The 25,796-nt window shown below is 43.2% G+C and overlaps 1 protein-coding gene across 6 annotated transcripts in view; it reads right to left on the bottom strand.

The window, feature by feature from the left end:
* The window catches only part of NEXMIF (neurite extension and migration factor), a 490,983-nt gene extending 466,422 nt beyond the window's left edge, over positions 1-24,561 (bottom strand). For all 6 annotated transcript variants that reach the window (XM_056540505.1, XM_056540509.1, XM_056540504.1 and 3 more), the window contains exon 1: positions 24,000-24,561. The gene's annotated coding sequence lies outside the window, so the exon portion shown is untranslated. The remainder of the gene's footprint in view (positions 1-23,999) is intronic.
* Between the last annotated feature and the right edge of the window lie 1,235 nt (positions 24,562-25,796).

Genomic DNA, 25,796 nt, shown 5'->3' with positions numbered 1-25,796 from the left:
ATGGACTTGTAACCCTGAGATTGTTGATATTTTTCCATAATTTTGGTTCTCTAGTCCTCAGACAGTTCTCTTCTCCTCTTTCTGTTGTCCATGCTTAATGTGGCCCACACAGACACACAATGCAAAGACTAAGTGGAGTTCTCTCCTTTTTATCTGCTTTCAGGTGTAATTTTTATATTGCCCACATCTGTTACTTGCCCCAGGTGAGTTTAAAGGAACATCACATGCTTGAAACAATTATTATTTTTCCATAATTTTGAAAGGGTGCAATAATTTTGTCCAGCCCATTTTTGGAGTTTGGTGTGACATTATGTCAAATTAGCTTTTTTTCCTCCTTTTTTTTGTTTAGTTCCAATACACACAAAGGGAATAAACATGTGTATAGCAAAACACGTGTAACTGCAATCCTTTTCTGTCAGAAATACTTCATTTTCTTGGAAAACTTCAGGGGTGCCAATATTTACGGCCATGACTGTATTTACATATGTCTGTGGTCTTAATTCCAACCTCACAATTGTTAGGAAAACTTTGCGCAAACACTTTTTTCTTAAAGAAGCACTCTGGGATTTTTTTTTTTTTTTTGCTTAGACAGTAAATCATGTGCTATTATGATTGTGCTAGTAATGTAGAGTTTTAGCTAATGTGGCTTGCAGTAGTTTTCAGCCATACTGATTCCTAATCCATCACTTGGGAACTGCCAAAGGGGATCTGATTGGTGATGATGCCATCCATGAAGTTAGCTGACCCAAAACAGACCTCTAAATCTGACACATTAAGCCATGTAATTTTCTGGTGGTCTGAATACTGGTCACATGACCCAGGTACAGTAATGAGATGTACGGATGCTGCTGTGCTGGAATAGGTCACATGGCACTGTAGGAATAGTGGTGGTGTGTGTGCCTTTTATGGCCTTTTTTAATGTATGGTTACACTGTACTGCAAGCAGCATGGGTAAACTTTACTTTTGTGAGTGGTGAAATATGATGAATAGCTGTCTCAGGTGTATGACCAGCTATAGTATAAATTTGAAAAACAGCAGGTCATGTCAAAGTGAATACATGTTTCAAAATATACAGCAACAGTCTTCACATGTCTACACCAGTGGTCTTCAACCTACGGACCTCCAGATGTTGCCAAACTACAACTCCCAGCAAGCCCGGACAGCCGTTGGCTGTCCGGGCATGCTGGGAGTTGTAGTTTGGCAACATCTGGAGGTCTGCAGGTTGGAGACCACTGGTCTACACCAACTAAAACTTTGTTAAGCAGCATTCACAGCATTCATTTGGCTTATGTCATTAGAACAGAAGATATTATTTATGAGGGCCCATAAGCCACTACAATAAATTCTTCAGCTTTGTTCACATGTCAGACCTTCCACTGAAACACAATGTAACTGTACTGTATTTATCCTTATAGATATCAGAAGATGGATGAGACTGGAGCTTTACCAAGTTATTATTACCTTTAATGACATGATGCTTTTATTACATTTGGTTACAGTAAAGTATTAAAGTCTTCTGAAAAGGTATCAAACCAGTAGGGGTTTTCTGGTACTACAACTATGTCCTATCTTTGGGGAAGAACTATGAAGGGCACTTTTATTTCGGAGGAAATCCTGTGGTTGGACCCCACTGATCAAACAAATTCAGACTATTAATGTGTTAGTCATGAAGGAGTGTACATGCAAACCATAGACTAAAGAACAGTGTGCAAAGTCAAGCAGCTGCTACTAAGGCAAGCAGGATATTGTTATGTATTAAAATATTAAAAGGAGCATGGACTTGCAGGACATTATATTACATGTGTAAGAGACCCACGCCAGCACTGCTCAACACAGGAACCCCACAAGTGCAATCTTGCATCTGATCTACCCCTGAATTTGCACTGTATGTTTGGACCTGAGGAAGGCACTCTCTGTGTGCCGAAACGCGTCGTCCATTGTATCAAATAAAAATATTTATTGTCCTGTGCTGGCTCGAGTCCTCCCATTTGTGACCACGTTTGTGCGCAGCGCCTCTAAGACCGTATTTTCTAAATTTTTCACGTATATTACATGTGTGACTCCCGTCGATCTCCCGAGCGGCACCCTGTATTCCGATGCACAGAATTAACTCCGCCCTGCGCCGGATGACTGGTGAACACCGACGTCATGCTGCCTCCATTCATGTCTATGAGAGGGCGCATGACGACTGTGCACTAGCTGTCACGCCCCCTCCCATAGACATGAATGGAGGCGGCGTGGCGTGTTCAGTACGTCTGCGGTGCCGACCCCCAGTGGCCGGAACCCCCCCCCCAACTATCAGACATCTCATCCCCTATGCTTTGGATAGAGAATAAGATGTTTAGGGGCGGAGTACTGCTTTAAGCTGTTCATTGCTCAACACCTTTGTTGGTGGGTAGGATTAAGGTTTATATTATTTCCTGAAAAAAAAAACTTTTTATGTTGATACATTTCAAGAACCATAACTTTATTTTCTGCCAATAAATCTAAACGTTGGCTTGATTTTTTGTAACATGATGTCCATGTCGTTCAATATCTAAATTAAATATAAACATTATTGTACCATATTAGTGACTGTCGACATATTGTGTTCACACATCTAAGCTGGAGCCAGGTGACAGGGATGGACAGGGGACAGGTTCCATTTGTAAAAAAAAACATGAGGAACAACACTAGGGATCGACTGAATATTGGTTTGGCCGATATTATCGTCCAATATTCACGATTTTTGACATTATTGGTATCAGCAATTACCTTGCCGATATGCCGATAATGCCCCGCCCTGGCCCGAGACCGCCGCTGCCCCTTTGCCTCCCCCATCCCCGATTTTATAATTACCTGTTCCCGGGGTCCGCACTACTTCTGGCTTCTGTGACGTCCTGCGCTGTTGCTGTGCGCTGCACTGCGCAATGATGAGTGACATCCTCAACGCGACATCACCGTCAGTGCGCACAGTGACAGCTCAGGACGCCGCCGGAGCCAGAAGCAGTGCGGACCCCGGGAACAGGTAATTATAAAATCGGGGATGGGGGAGGCAAAGGGGCAGTGGCGGTGGTTGGACTAGGGAGGACACCAGGACAGGCAGTGGGAGAGTAGCGGGCGGCCACTGTAAATCATGGATCTGCAGCGGCTTCTGCGGGGCCGGGGGGGGGGGGAATAGCCAATAACTTATACCAGAATATCGGTATAAATTATCGACTATCGGCCTCAAAGTTAACATATTATCGGTATCGGCCCTAAAAAATCAATATCGGTCGATCCCTAAACAACGCCCCTTTAAGAAGGTAATCTGAACTGAAGCAAACCAGTTATGTTCCAACTATATTTACATGGGGCATAAATTAAAGGAGTTACTTCAACATCAAAAGTTATCCACAGGATAGGGACAACTATCTGATCAGCAGGGGTCTGACCTCTGACCTCAGTCATGTTTGTAAGCCCCTTAAAGAATATGTGGTGGGCGGGCCACTCCTGCATGCTGCTGCTCTATTCATTAAGGGAACATTTGTGCTCCATTGTCTGGATCAGCGGGGGTCAAAGCAGTCGGCCCCCCACATATAATCTAGTTTTCCTCTATTCTGTAAATACGGGATACATTTTGATGTTAGAATTACCCCTTTAACTATCCACAATATTGGACAGTGGAGTGCTTTGGGTGCTCCTTCATAATGTAATGTGAGTGTTGGGGGTTAATGTAAGATAATAAACAGGAATAACAAAAATATGTAGGAAAAACAATGTTGGTACTTTTGAACAGATACAAGACACAGTTGCTTCTCTGATCCAGCAAACAGCTTTATCTATCTTAGTATATTTGATTGCTCTTGTTGTATATCTCTCTGCAGTCATGATGAAGCATACAAGAGCTGTATCAGCAATGCACAAGAATGGCAACAGTAAATACAGAATACAGCACTTGGTACAAGCAGTCCATAATTTCCTACACCAATTCCCTCAGGCGTTTAATACAGGCTAGAATTTACTCGCCATATAAAAGCATAAAGCAAGGTAATAGCAAAAGCTTGGGTCCAAAATACAGGACATATAAAAATAACTCGCTTTTTATTTCAAAACTTAACAAAACAAATGTCCTCCTACTGCAGCCAAAAATCTCTATATTTATTCCTGGCCATCAAAGCTCCTTGTGAAGCAACATGAAGTCGAAAATCCAGAGAATGAAGTTCAGCTGGCCAGTTATAGCAAAATAAAAGAAAATGAATGGTATTAGCTGAGCTCAGCACTAGTGCGTTGTGTGGCCAGTACAGTTTGGTACACTTCACATTTTCAAGTAAATTTTAAATTAAATAAATAAATTAAAAAAAGACACAAACTCTTCAGGCAGTCTGTCTCTCAAAAATGTATAGATGTCCCAATAGCAATTTTTTTAACACCATAACTTTTTTCACGTACTCGTCGATACCAATTACTGGTACCTTTTTTTTTAAGTAGAGGTGGCTCAAGACTTCGTGAAGCCCTGGTCTAAAGTCGACATGAGAGCTTCACTGACACTGATAATTTAGATATACCCCTAGTAGTAAGGAATGGAATCTCTCTCCCCCCCCCCCCCCCCCCCACCTTTATTAGGTAGTAGGGATCGACCGATTATCGGTATGGCCGATACTATCCGCCGATAATCACGATTTTGGGCATTATCGGTATCGGCAATTACCTTGCCGATTACCGCACCGCGTCGCACCCCCCACCGTAGTGCTGGGTGGTATACCGGTATGAACCGGACACCGTTTTTTTTTCTCCCACGTTATGGATTTTTGCCCATACCGCTATACCGGTCGGGCCCCTCCCCCACCCTCCGAGTCAATAACAAAAATTAAACTTACCCGTAATGGGGGTGGTCCGGGCCATCCATCCTTCGTGTAGTGTCCGGCGGCATTCCGGGTGGAGGGTGAACCGGTCCGGGCTGTCCTTCTCCGGTTCGGGCAGGCTCCGGCCTATTACGCTGCATAGACGCCGCTACGCCGTGACGTCATGTGCGTCGCTGCGCACGGGCGTCACTGCGCAGCGGCGTCTATGCTGCGTTACTAGGCCGGAGCCTGCCCGGAGTGGAGAAGAGGACCCCGGAGAAGAAGGACAGCCCGGACCGGTTCACCCTCCACCCGGAATGCCGCCGGACACTACAGGAAGGATGGATGGGCCGGACCACCCTGACAGGTAGGGGGAGAGAAGCGGGTGGCAGCGGCGGCCTATGGCACCACAAAAGCCACTGCAGTGCATTGATTTAAAGCGCCCCCTTTAAATCAATGATCTGCAGTGGTGTCGTGGGGGGATAAATAGCCGATAACTTATACCAGAATATCGGTATAAGTTATCGGCTATCGGCCCTAACCTCCACCGATTATCGGTATCGGCCCTAAAAAACGATATCGGTCGATCCCTATTGGGTAGAAGCCCCCAGTAGGTAGGCAAGTAGGGAATAACCCTAAAAGTTAATGCCTACAATAGTTAGGTAGGGAAGGTGAGGAGAAGATTTTGTGTTTTTGGTCTGCAGCTATGGGGATGGGTATTGGGGACATAGGGGGAGATTTATCAAAACCTGTGTAGAGGAAACGTGGCTGAGTTGCCCATAGCAACCAATCAAATTCTTTCTTTAAAAAAAAAAGTGAAATAAGTGATCTGATTGGTTGCTATAGGCAACTCAGCAACCTTTCCTCTGGACAAGACCATCAGTTTCAGAAATGGAGAAAACCAGTAAACAAAATGGATAGTAGGGTATTTCCAATACACTTTTCCCTTTTTAAGCATCATGTCAGTTAAGTTAATGATTTACACACACAGGGGGGTATTTATCAAAGGATTTATGTGTTTTTTTACACGTAACTTTGGCACAATACTTAGTTTGGCGCATCTTCTCCACTGTCATTTTTACAACTTTCTCAAAATCACACGGTCCTGTGTGTGATTTTAACTTTAGTCAGTAATTCATCATTGGCACCATTCGCAATTTTGCGCCTTTAGGTTTTTTTTTGGCACAAATCACCACCAAGAAATTTTGCACATGGAAAACACACTTAGCAATGTCAGAAAATGTAAAGGCGTCAAAATACATAAAAACATTTTTTTGTGAAAGCAGCGACGCCTCCAGGGCTGCTCAATACTATCCTGTGACATAGTTGTCTCTGAGGGACCTTCACCCTCCGTTGAGCCAGCATTGGACATGGCCACACAGGTTCAGGAAAGGTAAGCACTAAAGCAGTGGTCTCCAACCTGCGGACCTCCAGATGTCGCAAAACTACAACTCCCAGCATGCCCGGACAGCCAACGGCTGTCCGGGCATGCTGGGAATTGTAATTTTGCAACATCTGGAGGTCTGCAGGTTGAAGACCACTGCACTAAAGTAACCAAAAATTTTATTAAAAATACCCAAGTTGAAAATAAAATCCATTTCTCATGGTGGCTATAAACCCCACAAAAGAAAATAACTCATGTCGCTTGCTGATATACTGCAGGAGGGACTCCAAAATGGCTGCTCTACAGGGTAAAATATGTGTCCTCTGTGGCGGTAAGTTCTGTGTAAAAGGCGCTGTGAACAGCTGATTTCAACATTTACACCAAAATTACTAACAACTGGCACCAAATGATAAATTTGGTGCATGTCCACGAAAACCAAAGTGAAAAAAAAGCGTAAAAAGAAACTGTCAACAGCCAAAATTGATAAATACCCCCCTAAATGTCTCCATAGGAGTCCACTGCCAGCCTGTGTTCTGCCCTCTAAATGGCTGGTATAGCTCAATATAATGCAGAAAATGAAGCATGCAATAGTGTAGGTCCAACCATGGGATCCATTAAACACATAACACATTAGCCTATAGGTGACAGATGCCACTGTATGTAACCCATCACTGGCATCCATTAGATGTCAATGTCACAAGCTTTTTCAAAAGCTTTTGTGCTAAGCAGATCCATTATGGCCTATGGGTGACATATCTGTTAAACAGATGCCTAGCATCCATCACCTATAATGGTTATAATGGCTTCCATTTTACAGAAAAGGATTGAATAATCTCACAAGGTATCTGTTGAACAGATCAGTCAAGGATTGCAGGAAGCATCCATCACAACCTCCACCTGATGTATATTTCCTCATGTAAAGAGGCAAAAACAAGAACAGTCTCTAAGAAGTCTAACAAGTCAGAAATAGGGAACACCAGTGAGAGGATGTCCACTCTCCAGCCAAAATGCACACAGAGTACACATAGAAGGAACACTCTTGCCCTCCAGCAGGTAAGTGGGATCTATGTATCAATTTAACCTATCCTGGAGCTTGTGTTAAAGGGTAGCTCCCACCATCCTATTTTTTTTCTGTCCCTGCCTATTGCCAATCTATACCTAACCCCCCTCCCTGCTTTTAATTTTTATTTTTACTATATTAAAAATGCCTTTTGTCTCCCTGGCAGTGTGCTCACTACCAGGCAGACTTCCCCAGCAGGCACCACGTCACTGATGCCTGCTGGGGACAACACTTCCGCCCTTAGTTTATCTACACAGGGTGCCTCCAGCTGTTTCACCACTACAACTCCCAGCTTGCCCTGACATCTATTGGCTGTCAGGGCATGCTGGGAGTTGTAGTATTGAAACAGCTGGAGGCACCCTGTGTAGATAAACTATTAGTTAGTTACATGCGGCGCTAGCCCGTCCCCTCTGTCTTCCTCCCCCCGCGCCATACCCCGTTCCCTCCATCACAACCCCCCCCCCCCCCCCCGCATACCCTGTTCCCTCCATCACCAAACCCCCCTCCCGCATACCCCGTTCCCTCATCACACTTACTGCAGAGTCTGGCAGCGGGCGTGCAGGGACAGCGGCGACGACGAGGTGACGACGAGGTGGCCACGAGGCGGCGGTGGCGATGTGCAGGAGGAGTGGCATCCCAGCCAGTGGCCGGGGAGCCAATGCGCTCGCTCCCTGCCTGTCTGATTGACAGGCAGGGAGCGAGCGCAGGCTGAATGAAAAAGGACCGATGCCCGGCCGCATCAGTCCTTTTTCAGGCGTGACGTCACGCCAGGCTGCTGCCGGCCACTAGGAGGGAGACCCCTAGTGGCTGGTTTTCAAATGTAAATTAAAGCATTTTAATAAAAAAAATAATAATAAAAGTATATTAGAGATATGTTGTAGTACATAAGTACTACAACATATCAAAAAATAAAGTTGGTGACAGTGCCCATTTAAATGGAGCCTGCTGATTATTGCTCAACACTGTGTAAGCCCAGTCTTATTTACTTATGACATACATAATACAGTAAATATGCTATCCTATCCGATTTAATTATAAAATGAAGTCAAAAGAAGGGAGAATGAATACATTTGGGGGCTGACATCCTTTACTGATGACTACCAGTCTCATTCCTGATAGATCCTAAACTATTGGTGGATTTGGCACTTTTCTGAAGATAGTAAGCTTGGTCCTATAGAGTATTACTGGATCCTGTAATGGTCCCAGGTTCTGCCAATAGCAGATACTGCCTTAAACCACCTCCTGCAAACTCGATATGGAACGTAGCACAGGTCATCATTGGACCTTCAGAACAAACACTTTCTGTAACTTAACCTGCCTAGCTGAAGCTCCACCGGCCAGCTGACTACATTATGCTATTCACAGACCTTTGTCGTAACAGATTTCTGTGTAAATTCACCAAATCCGATATCTTCTTCCAGTTTTCTACCAGAACGCATTCCTCACCCCAACACAATCCCCATTTCTGCAGTGACTGATCCTGTATGGAGTGGGGTGCGTTATTCCATGTATCCATATTGACTTTGTTTTAAACCTTTAACACAAGTCCAGACAGTTTTTTTTATGGATCCTTATGGGAAATCTTAGGTATAAACGAGAGAAACCACACAGCAGCCTTTCACAATCTAAACCCCATCACAGTGTTATTTTGCTATTGTTGCAAGGACTGAGAATACAGTTAACTGAAACAGGACTCCAGGGACTACTTAGCAGCCAAACTCCATTAGCAATGTCAAACTGTACTTTGGAGGTTGTAATACCTTTTAATGGGTTGAAAGTATAAGTAAAGCAAGATAATCTGCAGCAAAAGATTCCAGAGCTTACTGAATATTAACCCCATTTAATCTTAATGTCTTTTATATCCATGATAATTCTGGAAGATCATGGACTTGTGATAATTATATATGCATACCGTATATAAGGGACAGACAAAATGCTGGACACTCTAGGACTAAGATACACCATTAAAGATGCAACTTTTTCAAGTGACCTACCTATAAAAGCTTATCGATCCAAATCTAGCAAGTTCCTGTTAGGGAAACCTTGTAATGTGTTCGGTTTTCCTACTGTGCTACCATAAAAAAATCAGCATTACATGGTTTTTACTGAAATGTCTATGTAATGTACAAATGTGTAAGGTCCAGAAAAAACAACCTTGAAGCAACTCTTTCCCTCTTACCGACAGTCCTAACCATACTTGCCGTCATGCCCCCCCCCCCCTTCCATAGACATGAATGGAGGGAGAGTGGTGTGATCTCAGGAACATGAAAGCCCAATATGATACAAAATGTTAACTTTGGGGTCCTGAAAGAAGGACACTCTTATCTCTAAGCTGGGACTATTTTGGATGTGACAGGGAATGTTAAGCCAAAAATTTCCAAGTGGCACTGAAGTGATTGCACTGTGATGGGGCCAAGGTAACAAGCGGGTGCTACCCAACAGCTGCAAAAAATCCATTCAAGATTCCACTAGTAGTTCGTAGTGTGACTCTATTCAGTTGCCTTTGCCCTGACACAGAGGAATCATAGCAGTGTAACATAGAGATTTTTGGTCACCTGACCCTGTTGTGGTAAAAATCATCATGTAAATCCAACCTTATTGGGGTATTCCAGGATTTTTTTTTTATTTGGCTATAAAGTTAGTGTAGTTCATAATATAGAGTCTGTACCGGTGTGTGACGGTTTTCTCACAATTCTTCTGTGATTTTCATCCCAATATTTATTTTTACCAGCATACAAAATGACTGCTGTCTCGGATTTTTCCCAGCTTGCAATGCGGTCAAGACCTGACTAGTCAGCTGATGACAGGGAGCCTGACTGCTTCATTGGGTGGAGGGATCAATCTGCAAGTAATGCAACAGCTGGAGGCACCCTGATTGAAAACCACAGGTCTGCAGCTCATTTATGTTTCAATGGGTGGGGTAGCTGATGTGTGGGAAGGAGGAAAATGGTATCATGGGATTTGTAGGCAAACAAGAATACAAGTTCACAGAAAGCTAGCCACAGTGTTCTGGTAATCTCACAGCTTAGCCATTTAGCCCAAGACAAGCGCAGATCCTTCCTAAGCATGTCCATTACTGTCTGCCAGGTACGTACTAAAATCACCTTATGGTGGATAACCCATTTAACCCCTTAACGATGCAGGACGTATATTTACGTCCTGTGCCGGCTCCCGCGATATGAAGCGGGATCGCGCCGCGATCCCGCATCATATCGCGTCGGTCCCGGCGCTAATCAACGGCCGGGACCCGCGGCTAATACCACACATCGCGGCGATGTGCGGTATTAACCCTTTAGAAGCGGCGGTCAAAGCTGACCGCCGCTTCTAAAGTGAAACTGAAAGTATCCCGGCTGCTTAGTCGGGCTGTTCGGGACCGCCGCGGTGAAATCGCGGCGTCCCGAACAGCTGATCGGACACCGGGAGGGCTCTTACCTGCCTCCTCGGTGTCCGATCGACGAATGACTGCTCCGTGCCTGAGATCCAGGCAGGAGCAGTCAAGCGCCGATAATGCTGATCACAGGCGTGTTAATACACGCCTGTGATCAGGATGAGAGATCAGTGTGTGCAGTGTTATAGGTCCCTATGGGACCTATAACACTGCAAAAAAAAAGTTAAAAAAAAGTGTTAATGAAGGTCATTTAACCCCTTCCCTAATAAAAGTTTGAATCACCCCCCTTTTCCCATAAAAAAAATAAAACAGTGTAAAAAAATAAATAAATAAACATATGTGGTATCGCCGCGTGCGTAAATGTCCGAACTATAAAAATATATCATTAATTAAGCCGTACGGTCAATGGCGTATGCGCAAAATAATTCCAAAGTCCAAAAAAGCGTATTTTGGTCACTTTTTATAACATTAAAAAATGAATAAAAAGTGATCAAAAAGTCCGATCAAAACAAAAATCATACCGATAAAAACTTCAGATCACGGCGCAAAAAATGAGTCCTCATACCGCCCCATACGTGGAAAAATAAAAAGATGACAGAAGATGACATTTTTAAACATATAAATTTTCCTGCATGTAGTTATGATTTTTTCCAGAAGTGCGACAAAATCAAACCTATATAAGTAGGGTATCATTTTAACCGTATGGACCTACAGAATAATGATAAGGTGTAATTTTTACCGAAATATGCACTGCGTAGAAACGGAAGCCCCCAAAAGTTACAAAATGGCGTTTTTTTTTCGATTTTGTCGCACAATGATTTTTTTTTCCGTTTCGCCGTGCATTTTTGGGTAAAATGACTAATATCACTGCAAAGTAGAATTGGTGACGCAAAAAATAAGCCATAATATGGATTTTTAGGTGGAAAATTGAAAGGGTTATGATTTTTAAAAGGTAAGGAGGAAAAAACGAAAGTGCAAAAACGGAAAAACCCTGAGTCCTTAAGGGGTTAACTAGACAACCACTTTTACATTCTATGTGGTCTTCAACATTCAACTACATTTGTGAGTGATATTCTACCAACTACTTATTGAACTTATGTTTCTGCTCATTTTAACCAATTTATTGACATAATAGTAAACTATAGATAACACATTATATCACTGATAGTTTTGCACAACGTCTACATAAAGTTTAAGTGAATATCATGTCAAAAGATCTATATCTGTAATAACTGCAGCACATACTTTCTAAGAAAATGTATCACGTGCATTGGCAGCAGGAGAAACATCTTCAGAATACAAATGCTAAACACCTAGCAAATAGTTTGTACTCCTTGGAATGATTCCTACAAGCAGTCACATGACCTGCACATTTGGTAGCAGTACAACTATTCAATGCATCAAATGCACCAACCATCTATGAATACTAACTAATCTCTTTCTCCCCATACATGAAAACTATATAGAAAGTTTCATCCCATATGATGAGAAATGTACAGAAGTCCCGCAAGTTACAATATTAATTGGTTCCGGGACGACCATTGTATGTTGAAACCATTGTATGTTGAGACCAGAACTCTATGGAAACCTGGTAATTGGTTCTGAAGCCACCAAAATGTCATCCAAAATAGGAAAAGGTGAGAATTAAAGAAAAATAAGTAGATAACTAATATAGATATAGCAAGTCCTTACATATAAAAGTAAGAAAGATCTGCTGGGAGCTGTACTCACTGTCTATTTCAGTGATTCCCAAAGAGGGTGCCTCCAGCTGTTGCAAAACTACAACTCCCAGCATGCTGGGAGTTGTAGTTTTGCAACATCTGGAGGCACCCTCTTTGGGAAACACTGGTCTATGTAGAGGACAGAAGCTTCTTCAGGGTCCTGTACAGAACACCCAATGTACTAAAAATAGTAAAATGGAGCCGACTTCACCTGGTGTCCAAAGGAGCAGCTAACCCTGACACAGGTAAAGAGTACAGAACATGTAATACCTCCCTGTACTGTAGGGGGTGCTACCAGACACCAGTCAGTGCATGCACTTTAGGAATACAAGGGATTTACCAGTGAAATGCCCATTCTGATTGGTCGGTTCTTCCAGCCATTGACACGTTTCGCAGATTCCATAGCATTGTATGTTGAGTCTGGTTTCAAGTTACATTGGTCCAGAAAAGACCATTGTATGTTGAAGCTATTGTATGTTGAGGCCATTGTAAGTTGAGGGATCACTGTATACTAAATCAGTCCCTGAATCGATAGACACTATGGAGGAGATTTATCAAAACCTGTGTAGAGGAAGAGTGGTGCAGTTGCCCATAGCAACCAATCAGATCGCTTCTTTCATTAAAAAAAGCAGGCCTGTGGAAAATGAAATAAGGGAGCTGATTGGCTGCTATGGGCAACTGGTCAACTTTTCCTCTGCACAGGTCTTAATAAATCTCCCCCTATGTGTTGAGAAAAATCTGATTGGAAACAATAGGCCTTATGAGTATTGATACCAAAAAGGCAAAAAATTTTATTTCCTCAAAAAAATATGAATGTTCCAACATGCTAAATGCTGCTGATGACAGGGCTTGACAACGCTGTTAAGAATCTAGGAGCATGCAAAAGCATTAAGGAGCTGGGATGCCGCACGTCATGCGATGTGATGTCACTACACAACCTGACGCTATGTGACACCTCATCACAGATCTATTGTTTACAAACAGAGAAGACGGAGCATGGACTGATCGTAATAACAGGATCTACTGTGTGTTATAATACATCGGAAGTCCTATTAGGTATTGTGCAGTCCCTGCTTTCTGACACTCCAAACGGTCCTTAGACTTACAGGGGGAGATTTATCATTGCTTTTAGAAAAATTTTAATTTGTCTATCTTTTGGCGCAGTTCAGGAGCAAGCAGCATATTTAGTGACTTTTATGCGCCTTTTGATATATGCAGTTTCACTCTTTTTGCCTGCCCATAGAACTTTTTCTTTTTGACCATGCAGTAGTCGCATATTTATCATTTGAGACTTTTGTGAAAAGTCGCTATTTTGTGCACAAAGGTCCTTTTTTAGGCACAAAGCTACACCACGTACCAGTAGGCGTGAGGATCACTTTTACCTTCCACAAATCAACCTTTAACCTCTTGTGGACGACAGCGTCCCACTTGCCTTCTACGACACGTGCACAGGAGCTGAGTGCAGGTCATAGCTGGGTGGTCCTAGCTGGGCTTTCTGCCACCAGGACCCATCTCTATTGCCAGACATCACCGATCACGGTGAAAGCTGGCTTTAACCCCTTAGACAGCACAATGAAATTTGATTGCAGCGTCTAAAATGCAAGTAAAAATGTCCCAGCAGCTCTGTGAAAGTAAGTAAAAACACCTAACCTGCCAAATTCAGGACCCGGGAAAGTGTCTACTTCCCTCCCTCACAAGTGTCTAGAAAAAGTGTATGTGATAGAGCTTTTCCCACCACAGCAGAGCTGCGCAAAATTCATCATCCTGCTGCCCCTTCTTGATAAATAAGATGCACGCTAGTCAAACCCACCACCCAAATAAACGTGGGAAACTAGCTCTACCGTAGACACTCTTTGATAAATCTGGGCCACTGTATTTATACTATATTATGAGATGTTTTTATGCTTGACAGATCTTGTGTCACATGACCACTGTGTAAACCTATTAGATTCAGAGGGTTGTCTGAGTCAATTATGTACTATTGTATACACTTGTGTAGCCACCAATCACACTCATGTGTCTCTTATATAAGATTGTTACATTGATGTTTGTACTATGCTTGGGAAAGGCTTGTTAGCCGAAACGTCGCATATTGTGTGCTATGATGCAATAAAGTTTTAAGTCTGCAACTGAACCGGACCTCATGACTGGTGCTGTATCCTGATTCTGTAAAAAAGAGGAGTTACTTACATATACAGGTGAAGTATTTCCTGAGTTCTGCCTGTTTCTATTTCCATATCTACTGGTTTGAGTGGATGAGCGCTCTGCTCCTTGCTTTACCTGACTTCCTTGCTAATCACATCAAGCAGGCTGTGATGTCAAAGTAAAGATATTTGCATATTTGGGAAGGGGGCTGAAGAGGGAATATTTTTGAGTCCGGGGAGCTAGGTGATCTGGTTCCCAGACTCCATTGCGCTGCACAATGGCTACGGAATTAGAAAAGGGCAGAACTCAGGAAATACTTCACCTAAATATGCGAGTAGTCCCTCTTTTCACATCTATTCACCAGCACTATAACCCTCACCCGTATATTGGGTTTAATGCTGGTGAACTAGTTGTCAGTTTCTCTTTATAGGATGGACACTCATTGAAAAAGGCAGAGAAAAACCTGAGGATTTGTTAAGCCCTGGCTAATGAAACACAATGGCTCTGATTTCCTATTGTAAACCCGACATGTTTTGTGGGGTTGTGCGACACATTGTCTCATTGCGACAGAATTCTGTCTGCGCCAGATATGAAAAACCAGACCAACTCTCCATTCTACTGAGAAAACCCAAAAAAGGGGCATGGTTGTCTCGAAAAGGGGATGTGGTCACATAAAAGGGGCATGTTCCTGACATTTTCACAAAAAAACTACATATTTACTAAGGTTTCCACAGAAAATGTGGTGGTTTCCAGCTGAGGAAAACCAGACAGATCAGAGCATGTGTAAAAAAAAGCAAAGTGTAGGGAAAGTGGAAAATGTAGGGAAACCTTAGTAAATAAGGTAGAAAAAAATTGTAGGGAATTAAAACCCACAAAGAAACCTACACAACACTCTTAGTAAATCAGGGCCAGTGCAGTAATTCCAGGAAGAAAGAACACCTATAATTTTAAAATAATATAAAGAGGTTGCAGAATATAATTAGTAAACATGCCCGATCTAACTGACAAATATACCTAGCGCCACATTTTTTTATTTTGGAACTTCCTGTGATGATCAATCATTATTTCCATTTTAAGTGGTATTTTGGAACATGGATGTGCCAGCACTATATTCTACAGTACACCAACCATTTGAGGGAAGCAATCTCTATGTGCACTAGGGATCGACCGATTATCGGTATGGCCGATATTATCGGCCGATAATCACGATTTTGGGCATTATCGGTATCGGCAATTACCTTGCCGATAAGCCGATAATGCCCTGTCCCCCGCACCACCTCCACCACACCGCGACCGCCCCCCCCCCCCCCCCCCCTGACCCACCGCACCGTGACCGCCCCCCCCCGACCCACCGCGTCGCACCCCCACCGTAGTGCTGGGCGGTATACCGGTATAGTAAGCCTTCTGCTACCTGTTCAAAGATATGTGGACAATACATTAAGCTATATGTTTACTTCTGTGTTCTTCATCAACAACATTTTCATTTTACCTTGTCAGTTATATATACATATATATATATATATATATATATATAATTCTGGAATACCCCTTTAAGTGTTTGAATATAAACAACATATGCAAACAATTTGTTTCTGTTCTTCTTGTATGTATTAAAACCTAGAGATGTAATTACAATTCTGCTGATTGCTACTAGAACCAGACATTAGTTTGTTCACAAATACAGTGCTAAAGCTTGCCTGCACTCCCAGAATGCAAAGCTCTTTGCTGCATTGCATTCTGAATGGTTTAGGGTTCCCTTACACAGGCAAACTATTTGTCATTACAAGCGCCTACATGTAAAGTGGATCTATGCTTCTAAAAAGGATCATTCACACAGGTCAATCATCAGGACTGGACAGCTGCATGACTGCCGGTGCCGCCATTCACATTGTTCTGCTGCTGATCTTTATGGCCACATAAAATATGTGATCATCAATGTTGGCTGATCACAGAGCCTTCTACAGGAGACATTAAACTACAAAGGAATGTTTGGAGGTGATATAGGGGTACTCCACCCCTAGACATCTTATCCCCATCTTATAAGACGTCTGATTGCGGAGATCCCGCAGATGAGACCCCCACAATCTCTTAGCGGTACCTGGAGTTTGTTTAGAACACTGGGAGTGGGCAGGGGGTCGCGACGTCACAGCCACGCCTTTCGTGACGTCACCCGACACCCCCTCAATGCAAGTCTATGGGAGGGGGCGTGGCGGCCACCACGCCCCCTCCCATAGACTTGCATTGAGGGGGTGTTGCCGTGATGTCACGACCCCCGCCGCCTGCTCCAAGCTTTCTGAAAAAAACTTCTGACCGCTGGGGCAGCGGAGTCCTCCTTTAACTCAGGAGTTTGCAGAATTGTGAAGTCACCTCTGGGGTACACTATAGAACATGGTGTTACTCAGGATCAGCATTAGTAACACAAAGTTGTTCCCCTGTTTAGACAAATAATAACTAGGTATAACTGATGGTAGACATATCATTTAGTCATGGGACATAAGAACTTGATCATGCGTCACCATTGTGTCTATAGCAGATTTGATTTCACCTCCACGATGTGTCTGGCATTAGCCGTCTCGAGCATTGCCAGTACAATCAATATAGTGATTAACATTCATCCGAGGACTAATTCTGCTGCATTCACCTTGGTAATGGATTTTGTGGGGAATTTATGAGCTTCCATAAATATAAATGCAAAAAGGAGGTCCGGGAAGCGACTACGACTGTACTCAGAGCAACATGTCATGTTTTCAGCTCATAATAGAAGCTCTAATGTATGTAACTTTATTCACTGTAGCAGAAATGTCTGCAACTTTTATTTTTATGTAAATGGGGTTTACAGAAATCCATTTGCCTTTTGCCAAACCATCGCCAATCTGATGAATGGAACATTTAAAGGGGTTATCCAGGAAAAAAACGTTTTTTATATATATCAACTGGCTCCAGAAAGTTAAACAGATTTGTAAATTACTTCTATTAAAAAATCTTTATCCTTTCAGTACTTATGAGCTTCTGAAGTTAAAGTTGTTCTTTTCTGTCTAAGTGCTCTCTGATGACACGTATTTTGGGAACCGCCCAGTTTAGAAGCAAATCCCCATAGCAAACCTCTTCTAAACTGGGCGTTTCCCGAGACACGTGTCATCAGAGAGCACTTAGACAGAAAAGAACAACTCAACTTCAGAAGCTCATAAGTACTGGAAGGATTAACATTTTTTAATAGAAGTAATTTACAAATCTGTTTAACTTTCTGGAGCCAGTTGATATATATAAAAAAAGTTTTTATTCCTGGATAACCCCTTTAACCTGTTAAGGATCAAGGGCGTAAACTTACGCCCCTAGTCCCGCTCCCATAATATAATGCGGGGTTACACGGTAACCCCGCATCATATCGCGGCGGGCCCGGCGTCATAGTGAAGCTTGTACCCGCCTCTAATAGCGATCAGTGCCGCACGCTATTAACCCTTTAGCCGCGTGCTCAAAGCTGAGCCGCGTGACTAAAAACGAAAGTAAAAGTGCCGGTTAGCTTAGGGAGCTGTTCGGGATCACCGCAGTATAATCGCAGCATCCCGAACAGCTGTAGCACAGGAGGAGGTCTTGTTACCTTCCTTCCTGCGCTGTCCGATCGCCGAATGAATGCTTCAAGCCTGAGATCCAGGCTTGAGCATTCAATCACCGAAAACACTGATTGATCCATTCCTATGGAGATGAATCAATCAGTGTTAAAGATCAGTACATGCAATGTTATAGCCCCCTATAGGAGCTACAATATTGCATAAGAAAAGTGTAAAAAAATCATTAACCCTTTCAATTATCCCTTCCCCTAATAAAAGTTTGAATCACCCGGCATTTCCAAGAATAAAAAAAACATTATGTAAATAATAATAAAAATAAACATATGTGGTATCGCCACGTGTGGAAATGTCCGAATTATAAAAATATACTGCTTTTTAAACCGCTCGTTCAATGGCGTACGCGCAAAAAAATTCCAAAGTCCAAAATAGCGTCTTTTTGGTCACTTTTCATATCATGAAAAGATGAATAAAAAGCGATCAAAAAGTCTGATAAATGCAAAAATGGTATTGACAAAAACTTCAGATCACGGCGCAAAAAAAGAACCCTTATAGCGCCCTTAACACGGAAAAATAAAAAAGTTATAGGGCTCAGAAAATGACAATTTTAAACGTATACATTTTCCTGCATGTATTTATGATTTTTTTTCAGTAGTAATACAAAATCAAACCTATATAAGTAGGGTATCATTTTAACCGTATGGACCTACAGAATAAAGATAAGGTGTCATTTGTAACTAAAAATGTACTACGTAGAAACAGAAGCCCCAAAAGTTACAAAATGGCATTTTTTTTTCAATTTTGTCGCACAATTAGTTTTTTTTCCATTTCGCCGTAGATTTTTGGGTACAATGACTGATGTCATTACAAAGTAGAATTGGTGGCGCAAAAAATACGCCATAATACAGATTTTTAGGTGCAAAATTGAAAGAGTTATGATTTTTTAAAGGTAAGGAGGAAAAAACGAAAGTGCAAAAAACGCCTGGTCCTTAAGGGGTTAATACATGAAATCCACAAACCAATTTACATGAAAACTTTGCATGACTTACACATAGGTCACTCAAGTTTGTTTAAATTTTGTTTAAAGGGGTACTCCGGTGCCAGAAATTTAAACAGATTTGTAAATTACTTCTATTAAAAAATCTTAAAGGAGTAGTCCAGTGGTGATTCAGCGGTGAGCAACTTATCCCCTATCCTAAGGATAGGGGATAAGTTGCAGATCGCGGGGGGTCCGACCGCTGGGGCCCCCTGCGATCTCCTGTACGGAGCCCCGACAGCCCGCTGGAAGGGGGCGTGTCGACCTCCGCACGAGGCGGCGGCCGACACGCCCCCTCAATACAACTCTATGGCAGAGCCGAAGCGCTGCCTTCGGCAATCTCCGGCTCTGCCATAGAGATGTATTGAGGGGGCGTGTCGGCCGCCGCCTCGTGCGGGGGTCGACACCCGCTATCTCGGCGGAGAGCCGGGGCCCCGTACAGAGAGATCGCAGGGGGCCCCAGCGGTCGGACCCCCCGCGATCTCAAACTTATCCCCTATCCTTAGGATAGGGGATAAGTTTTTCACCACTGGACTACCCCTTTAATCCTTCCAGTACTTATCAGCTGCTGTATGCTCCACAGGAAGTTCTTTTCTTTTTGAATTTATTTTCTATCTGACCACAGTGCTCTCTGCTGACACCTCTGTCTACGTCAGGAACTGTCCAGAGCAGGAGCGAATCCCCATTGCAAACCTATCCTGCTCTGAACAGTTCCTGACACGGATAGAAGTGTCAGCAGAGAGCACTGTGGTAAGACAGAAAAGAAATTTGAAAAGAAATTCCTGTGGAGCATACACCAGCTGATAAGTACTGGAAGGATTAATATTTTTAAATAGAAATAATTTACAAATCTGTTTAACTTTCTGGCACCAGTAGTTTAAAAAAAATAAAAAATAATTCCACCGGAGTACCCTTTTAAGTCTGGAGTGGGCCAATGATCAGGTCAAGCCTTCTGCTACCTGTTCAAAGATATGTCGACAGTACATTAAGCTATATGTTTACTTCTGTGTTCTTCATCAACATCATTTTCATTTTACCTTGTCAGTTAAAGGGGTTATCCAGGAAAATCTTAATCCTTTCAGTACTTATGAGCTTCTGAAGTTAAGGTTGTTCTTTTCTGTCTAAGTGCTCTCTGATGACACGTGTCTCGGGAGCCGCCCAGTTTAGAAGCAAATACCCATAGCCAACCTCTTCTACTCTGTGCAGTTCCCCAGACAAGCAGAGATGTCAGCTGAGAGCACTGTTGCCAGACAGAAAACAACAACTCAACTTTAGCAGCTGATAATTATTGAAAGGATTAAGATTTTTTAATAGAAGTAATTTACAAATCTGTTTAACTTTCTGGAGCCAGTTGATATTTAAAATAAAAATAAAAAATTCCTGGGATACCCCTTTAACTTGTTGAGGGCACCTCATCAGTTTATCACAGGGTTAGACCATGCGGTTGTCTGCAGTCCTATGTAAACTCTCTCATCACACCCACAAATATCACAATTAACTCACCTCTGCAACATCTAGCAAATCCAGCACTGCTGCACACCTAAAATGTAGTTTTAACTATGGTAATATGGTAATGCAATATCCTCTACCACTGAATATAAATAGCAAACTTCCTCACTTAATATAAATAATATTTGACGTTCCAGGTAAAACTCAACAGCATGAAAAGGGTTAATCCATAGATGCTAGGAATCTGACAGTGTAACTGAATGTTCCCGGTGGAGATTTCCATTCCTCTTGACACAGATGGTTAATTGTATTAGCAACCAATTTTTTCTCTGGTATTCGTTCCAAGCAGTCATTCACTTAGGCGACTATTTGCCAGCTACCTTGTTAATATGTAAATGATCACTACCCCATGTTTCTATTTTGGCATTATTTTAGCTTGAGAAATATTATTTTTGCCCAGTAGATCACTGCATGGTTGTAACCGCTCCAGAGAAATTCATTACTACAAATTGTAGGCAGAGCACATAAGAAAGGGAGACATCAGAACGTGGAGGGAAGGAGAGGGAACAGCAATGGCCTTTGGCAAAGACAAAATCCACTTGTATCACACATTACCGCTTGGATATCACAAGCGCTAAGAGCGACACATTATGCACAAAATGATAGTTGTAAGATGGGTGTTGTATATTGCTGTTTAGCAAACCTCTGCGCTCAATCATTCCCTGCTTGATGTACACATCAGACCTCTAGTAAACATGACCATGTTCTGCATGAAATATGCTGAGCATGGCTGCACGCCTTGCATGCCACTCAATCTGTCAAGAGGCGGCTGGGATCAGGTGAAGAGCTGTTTACATAGCAGCCCGAGGGCCCAATGTGGGGCCTGTACTCTAAAAGAACCCCAAAATCTATACAATACCAGCTTGTTAATGCTTTCACACTACAAAATCCTCCATTTTTAAAGGGGTACTCCGGTGAAAACCTTTTTTCTTTTAAATCAACTGGTGGCAGAAAGTTAAACATATTTGTAAATGACTTCTATTAAAAAATCTTAATCCTTCCAGTACTTATTAGCTGCTGAAGGCTACAGAGGAAATTCCTTTCTTTTTGGAACACTGATGACATCACGAGCACAGTGCTCTCTGCTGACATCTCTGTCCATTTTAGCAACCATGCATAGCAGATGTATGCTAAGGGCAGCATGGTGGCTCAGTGGTTAGCACTGCTGTCTTGCGGCGCTGGGGACTTGGGTTCAAATCCCACTAAGGACAACAATAAATAAAGCGTTATTATTATAATAACGTCAGCAGAAAGAACTGTGGTTGTGATGTCATCAGAGAGCATTCCAAAAAGAAAAGAATTTCCTCTGTAGTATTCAGCTGCTAATAAGTACAGGAAGGATTAAGATTTTTTAATAGAAGTAATTTACAAATCTGTTTAACTTTCTGCCACCAGTTGATATAAAAGAAAAAAGGTTTTCACCGGAGTACCCCTTTAAACATCGGTAGGAAGATCCGTGTGAAAATCAGCTGAAAACGGCAGTAACAAAATCCTATACGTCCGTTAGAAAATCCCACTATAGTCTATGGGATTTTGTAATATCCGTATGAATCCGTTATAGTCCGTTATTGAGAACGAACGTTAGTTTGTTACGGAAGATAGTTACGGAAGAAATAGTTCATGAACTATCTTCCGTAACCAACTAACGTCCGTAATCAATAACGGACTATAACGGATTCATACGGATATTAGAAAATACCCATAGACCATAATGGAATTTTCTAAAGGGGCATATAGGATTTTGTTACTGCCGTTTTCAGCTGATTTTCGCACGGATCTTCCTACGGAGGATTTTGTAGTGTGAAAGAAGCCTAAGTAACTACAGCACATAGCCAACATTTCACAAATTCCTAACAAAATTAAATGAACTGTAAATATTTAACAATAGAAAAGTAGAAACGAAAATAAATGTTTATAAATATTGAATTTAATCAAAAACACTAGCTAAATAATGATAAACAAAGGAGTTTAGGGTGCGACTATTGTATACCAATTCAGCAAGGCTGGACAAATCTCATGGGACAGGTAGAAATGTGCTGCTGGTCTATAGGTTTGTATTGGTGTTTATGACAGTTCCCATTATTGAGTCACTAACAATTTCCTATTGCGTCCCAGGGTCTTCTATCTGGCACTCAAAGTCTGCATCACTGGTGCACCTGATCTACCCTGGCATAGTGTATAGCAGTGGTCTCCAACCTGCGGACCTCCAGATGTTGCAAAACTACAACTCCCAGCATGCCCGGACAGCCGTTGGCTGTCCGGGCATGCTGGGAGTTGTAGTTTTGCAACATCTGGAGGTCCGCAGGTTGGAGACCACTGCTATATAGTATATTATATATAATTATATGCGTTCCATATATTCATAGCAAAACAAGGGTATTTTGTTAAATAAAGTATTATTATCATTATCATACATAGTACCTATGAAGTCTATATTTATTGGTAACTGTGTATTTGTTCCAGTATAAAGGACTTTCTGTAACAGCTCCAGATCATGTCATCCATCAGAGTTACACTTTACAGGAGGCAAACTTTACAGACGTAAACCTGTATCTGAGAGGGCGACTGTCAAGCACCCCAACAAAACCTTGAGGTGCCAAGTCAGTTACCCAGGTCCAGTGGGCAGAAAGGACCCGTACAAGTCAATGTGAGTCCCCCATAATGGACAGGACTATGGACATGATGAAATGAGTACAGAGGCTGCGGTTTCCAATGATCTACCATAGATTATTCCCTATACTTATTCCCCATCATGGTGAATCATATAGGTTCTAGCCATAGATTATTCCATATACTTATTCCCCATCATGGTGAATCATATAGGTTCTAGCCATAGATTATTCCATATACTTATTCCCCATCATGGTTCACATAAATGATAACACTCACATCTGCACATAAGCATGTATGCTCCCAGTAAAAGTCACCAGCAGAGGAGAATGTCAGGGAGATAAAGTAAATGTCACGCTGAGCCCACAAGCAGGGGTCTGGGGACAAGGCTTTTTGGGTATGCAAGCATTGCCCTTGTCATTGGCTGGCTGCTTAGGAGGTGCATGGCAGAGCCCTGATGCTGGCATCTTACTGTGCCCTGCTTTCAAAAAACAACTGCACCAAATGGACTAAGTTAAAGTAAAAGCCATTAAAGATAAGAGCAGGCCCAGGTTACAATGTATAGGTAGCTGACCCTGGGCACCAGGGGCTATAGACATCCACAAAGCTGTATGTATGTATCACGCAGTGCCAATAGTGAACCTAGGGTAGTAAGAGAATCTGCTGTGCATCCATGGGGCCTGCCCATCTCTCTCATGGTGCTGCTCTAGAGGCCTGGCATAGTGCATGGCTATCCCCCACACCCTCTAGGTTTCCAGGATGCTAAGCAGCACTTACCTAGAAGAAGGCAGCTTGACATGGCTGGGGCTGGTGATGATGGTGCTGCAGGATGTGCCCTCTCTCCTGTGGATGTGTGCCCTCTCTGCTCACTGCTGGCTTCTAGGCTGAAGGAGTCTTCTATGGAGGATGGATGCTGGTGCAGTGAGTTCCCAGTGATGCGCTGGAGCAGTCAGTGCCCTCCTCACCTGTGCTCAGTGGGTGCCCCCCTCCGGGTGCTGGCTCAGTGAGTATCCCCCCCACCCCTCTGCAGCAGTTACTGTGGCACACAGGCTGGCAGCCCCGGTTGCAGCAGGTGGATGCTCCTCCCTGTCTCTGCTCCTCCTGCAGGATGCTGCATCCTCCCCAGCTCGTACAGCCCTTTGTGCATCACCCTGCTCTCTGTGTCCCAGGAGGAGGCGGCTGATGGGGGTAGGAGACACTCACTGGTCCTGATGTGCTGGACCAGGCATCCTCCCTCCCGTGCCCTGTCAGTGCCTTCCTCTCCCTACAGTCATGCGGTGCCCGGTGCTGCCATTGTTTCCTCTGGTACAGGGCTCCGGGAAACGAGAGCGCGCTGCGACCTGTCATAAAGGGCGCGCACCCGGGAAGCGCGGACGCGCAGAGTAGAGGGGGCTCCGTCACGTGGGCGCGCAGCGGAAGGGATGCTGGTGGGGTGGGGAGGGACTGAGTGGTACAACCCTTGTGAGGGCAGAAGACACGGGGGATGGATACCTCAGGTCCCATGACATTACCAGCTGATATACAGTAATAGTGGGGTCCTGGTACATTGGGGGCTGGCATTCCATGCCATCATGTTTTATATGCTGTATACTCTCCATGGCATCCAGGGAAGAAGTTTGATTTAGCTGCAGACAATCTAATAGTATAACCATTCATTAACCTGTCGACTGACCAATGATCTATGGCAGTAGTTCCCAACCTGTGGCTCTCCAGCTGTTGCAAAACTACAAGTCTCAGCATGCCTGAACAGCCAGGGGCTTGGTCAGACCGATGGGGCAAAAGGATCAGGAATGTATTGTACAATAATGCCCAATTCTTTGGTTCCTGTAGGGTACAGACTTTACCCTACAGGAACCAAAGAATTGGGCATTATTGTACCGTACAGTGGTGTCTTGCAGGGGCAATGTGTGTAAATAAAACCTATAAGGGGGGGGGGGGGGGTAGTTTTTGACATTTTTCTTTACTTGAGCCAAAGCTGCACATGCTGTCTTGAAGTCTTTTGAGTGGACGCAGGCTCTCATGTCTCATTTTCAGAGTCTTCTCCGATGATTAAGATAGCCGGAGGCTCTATAGCTAAGGTGAAGAGAAGGGGAGACGGGGCACTCCTGTCTTGTTCCTCTTTTTCGCAAAAATGGCGCTTCGGGGCCTAGGCGGTAACAGGCTGGCGTTATTTAGGCTGGGGAGGGCCAGTAACAATGGTCTTCGCTCACCCTGGTAACGTCAGGCTGTTGCTGCTTTGTTGGTATCTGGCTGATACTGAATATACAGGGAACCCTATGCATTTTTTTTTTCATAAATAAAACAAAAAAAACGCATAGGGTTCCCCCTATTTTTATTTTCAGCCAGATACCAACAAAGCAGCAACAGGCTGATGTTACCAGGGTGGGCGAGAAAAAAGAGAGAAAAAGCTAGTGGCCATGAATTATTGCACACCATCAAACATGATCATATATAATGAATGTTTATTGTACACAAATTGTCACAAAGACCCAAGAAAACACATATAATTAAAACCATTTAAAACAGAAATGACACATGGGTTAGGGAAAGTGATCCCACCCCCCTCGGCCCTGC

Source organism: Hyla sarda, chromosome 9, assembly GCF_029499605.1.
Source record: "Hyla sarda isolate aHylSar1 chromosome 9, aHylSar1.hap1, whole genome shotgun sequence".
Classification (NCBI taxonomy): Eukaryota; Metazoa; Chordata; class Amphibia; order Anura; family Hylidae; genus Hyla; species Hyla sarda.
Note: the sequence above shows the minus strand (reverse complement) of the source record. Positions and strands in the feature narration are given on the sequence as shown.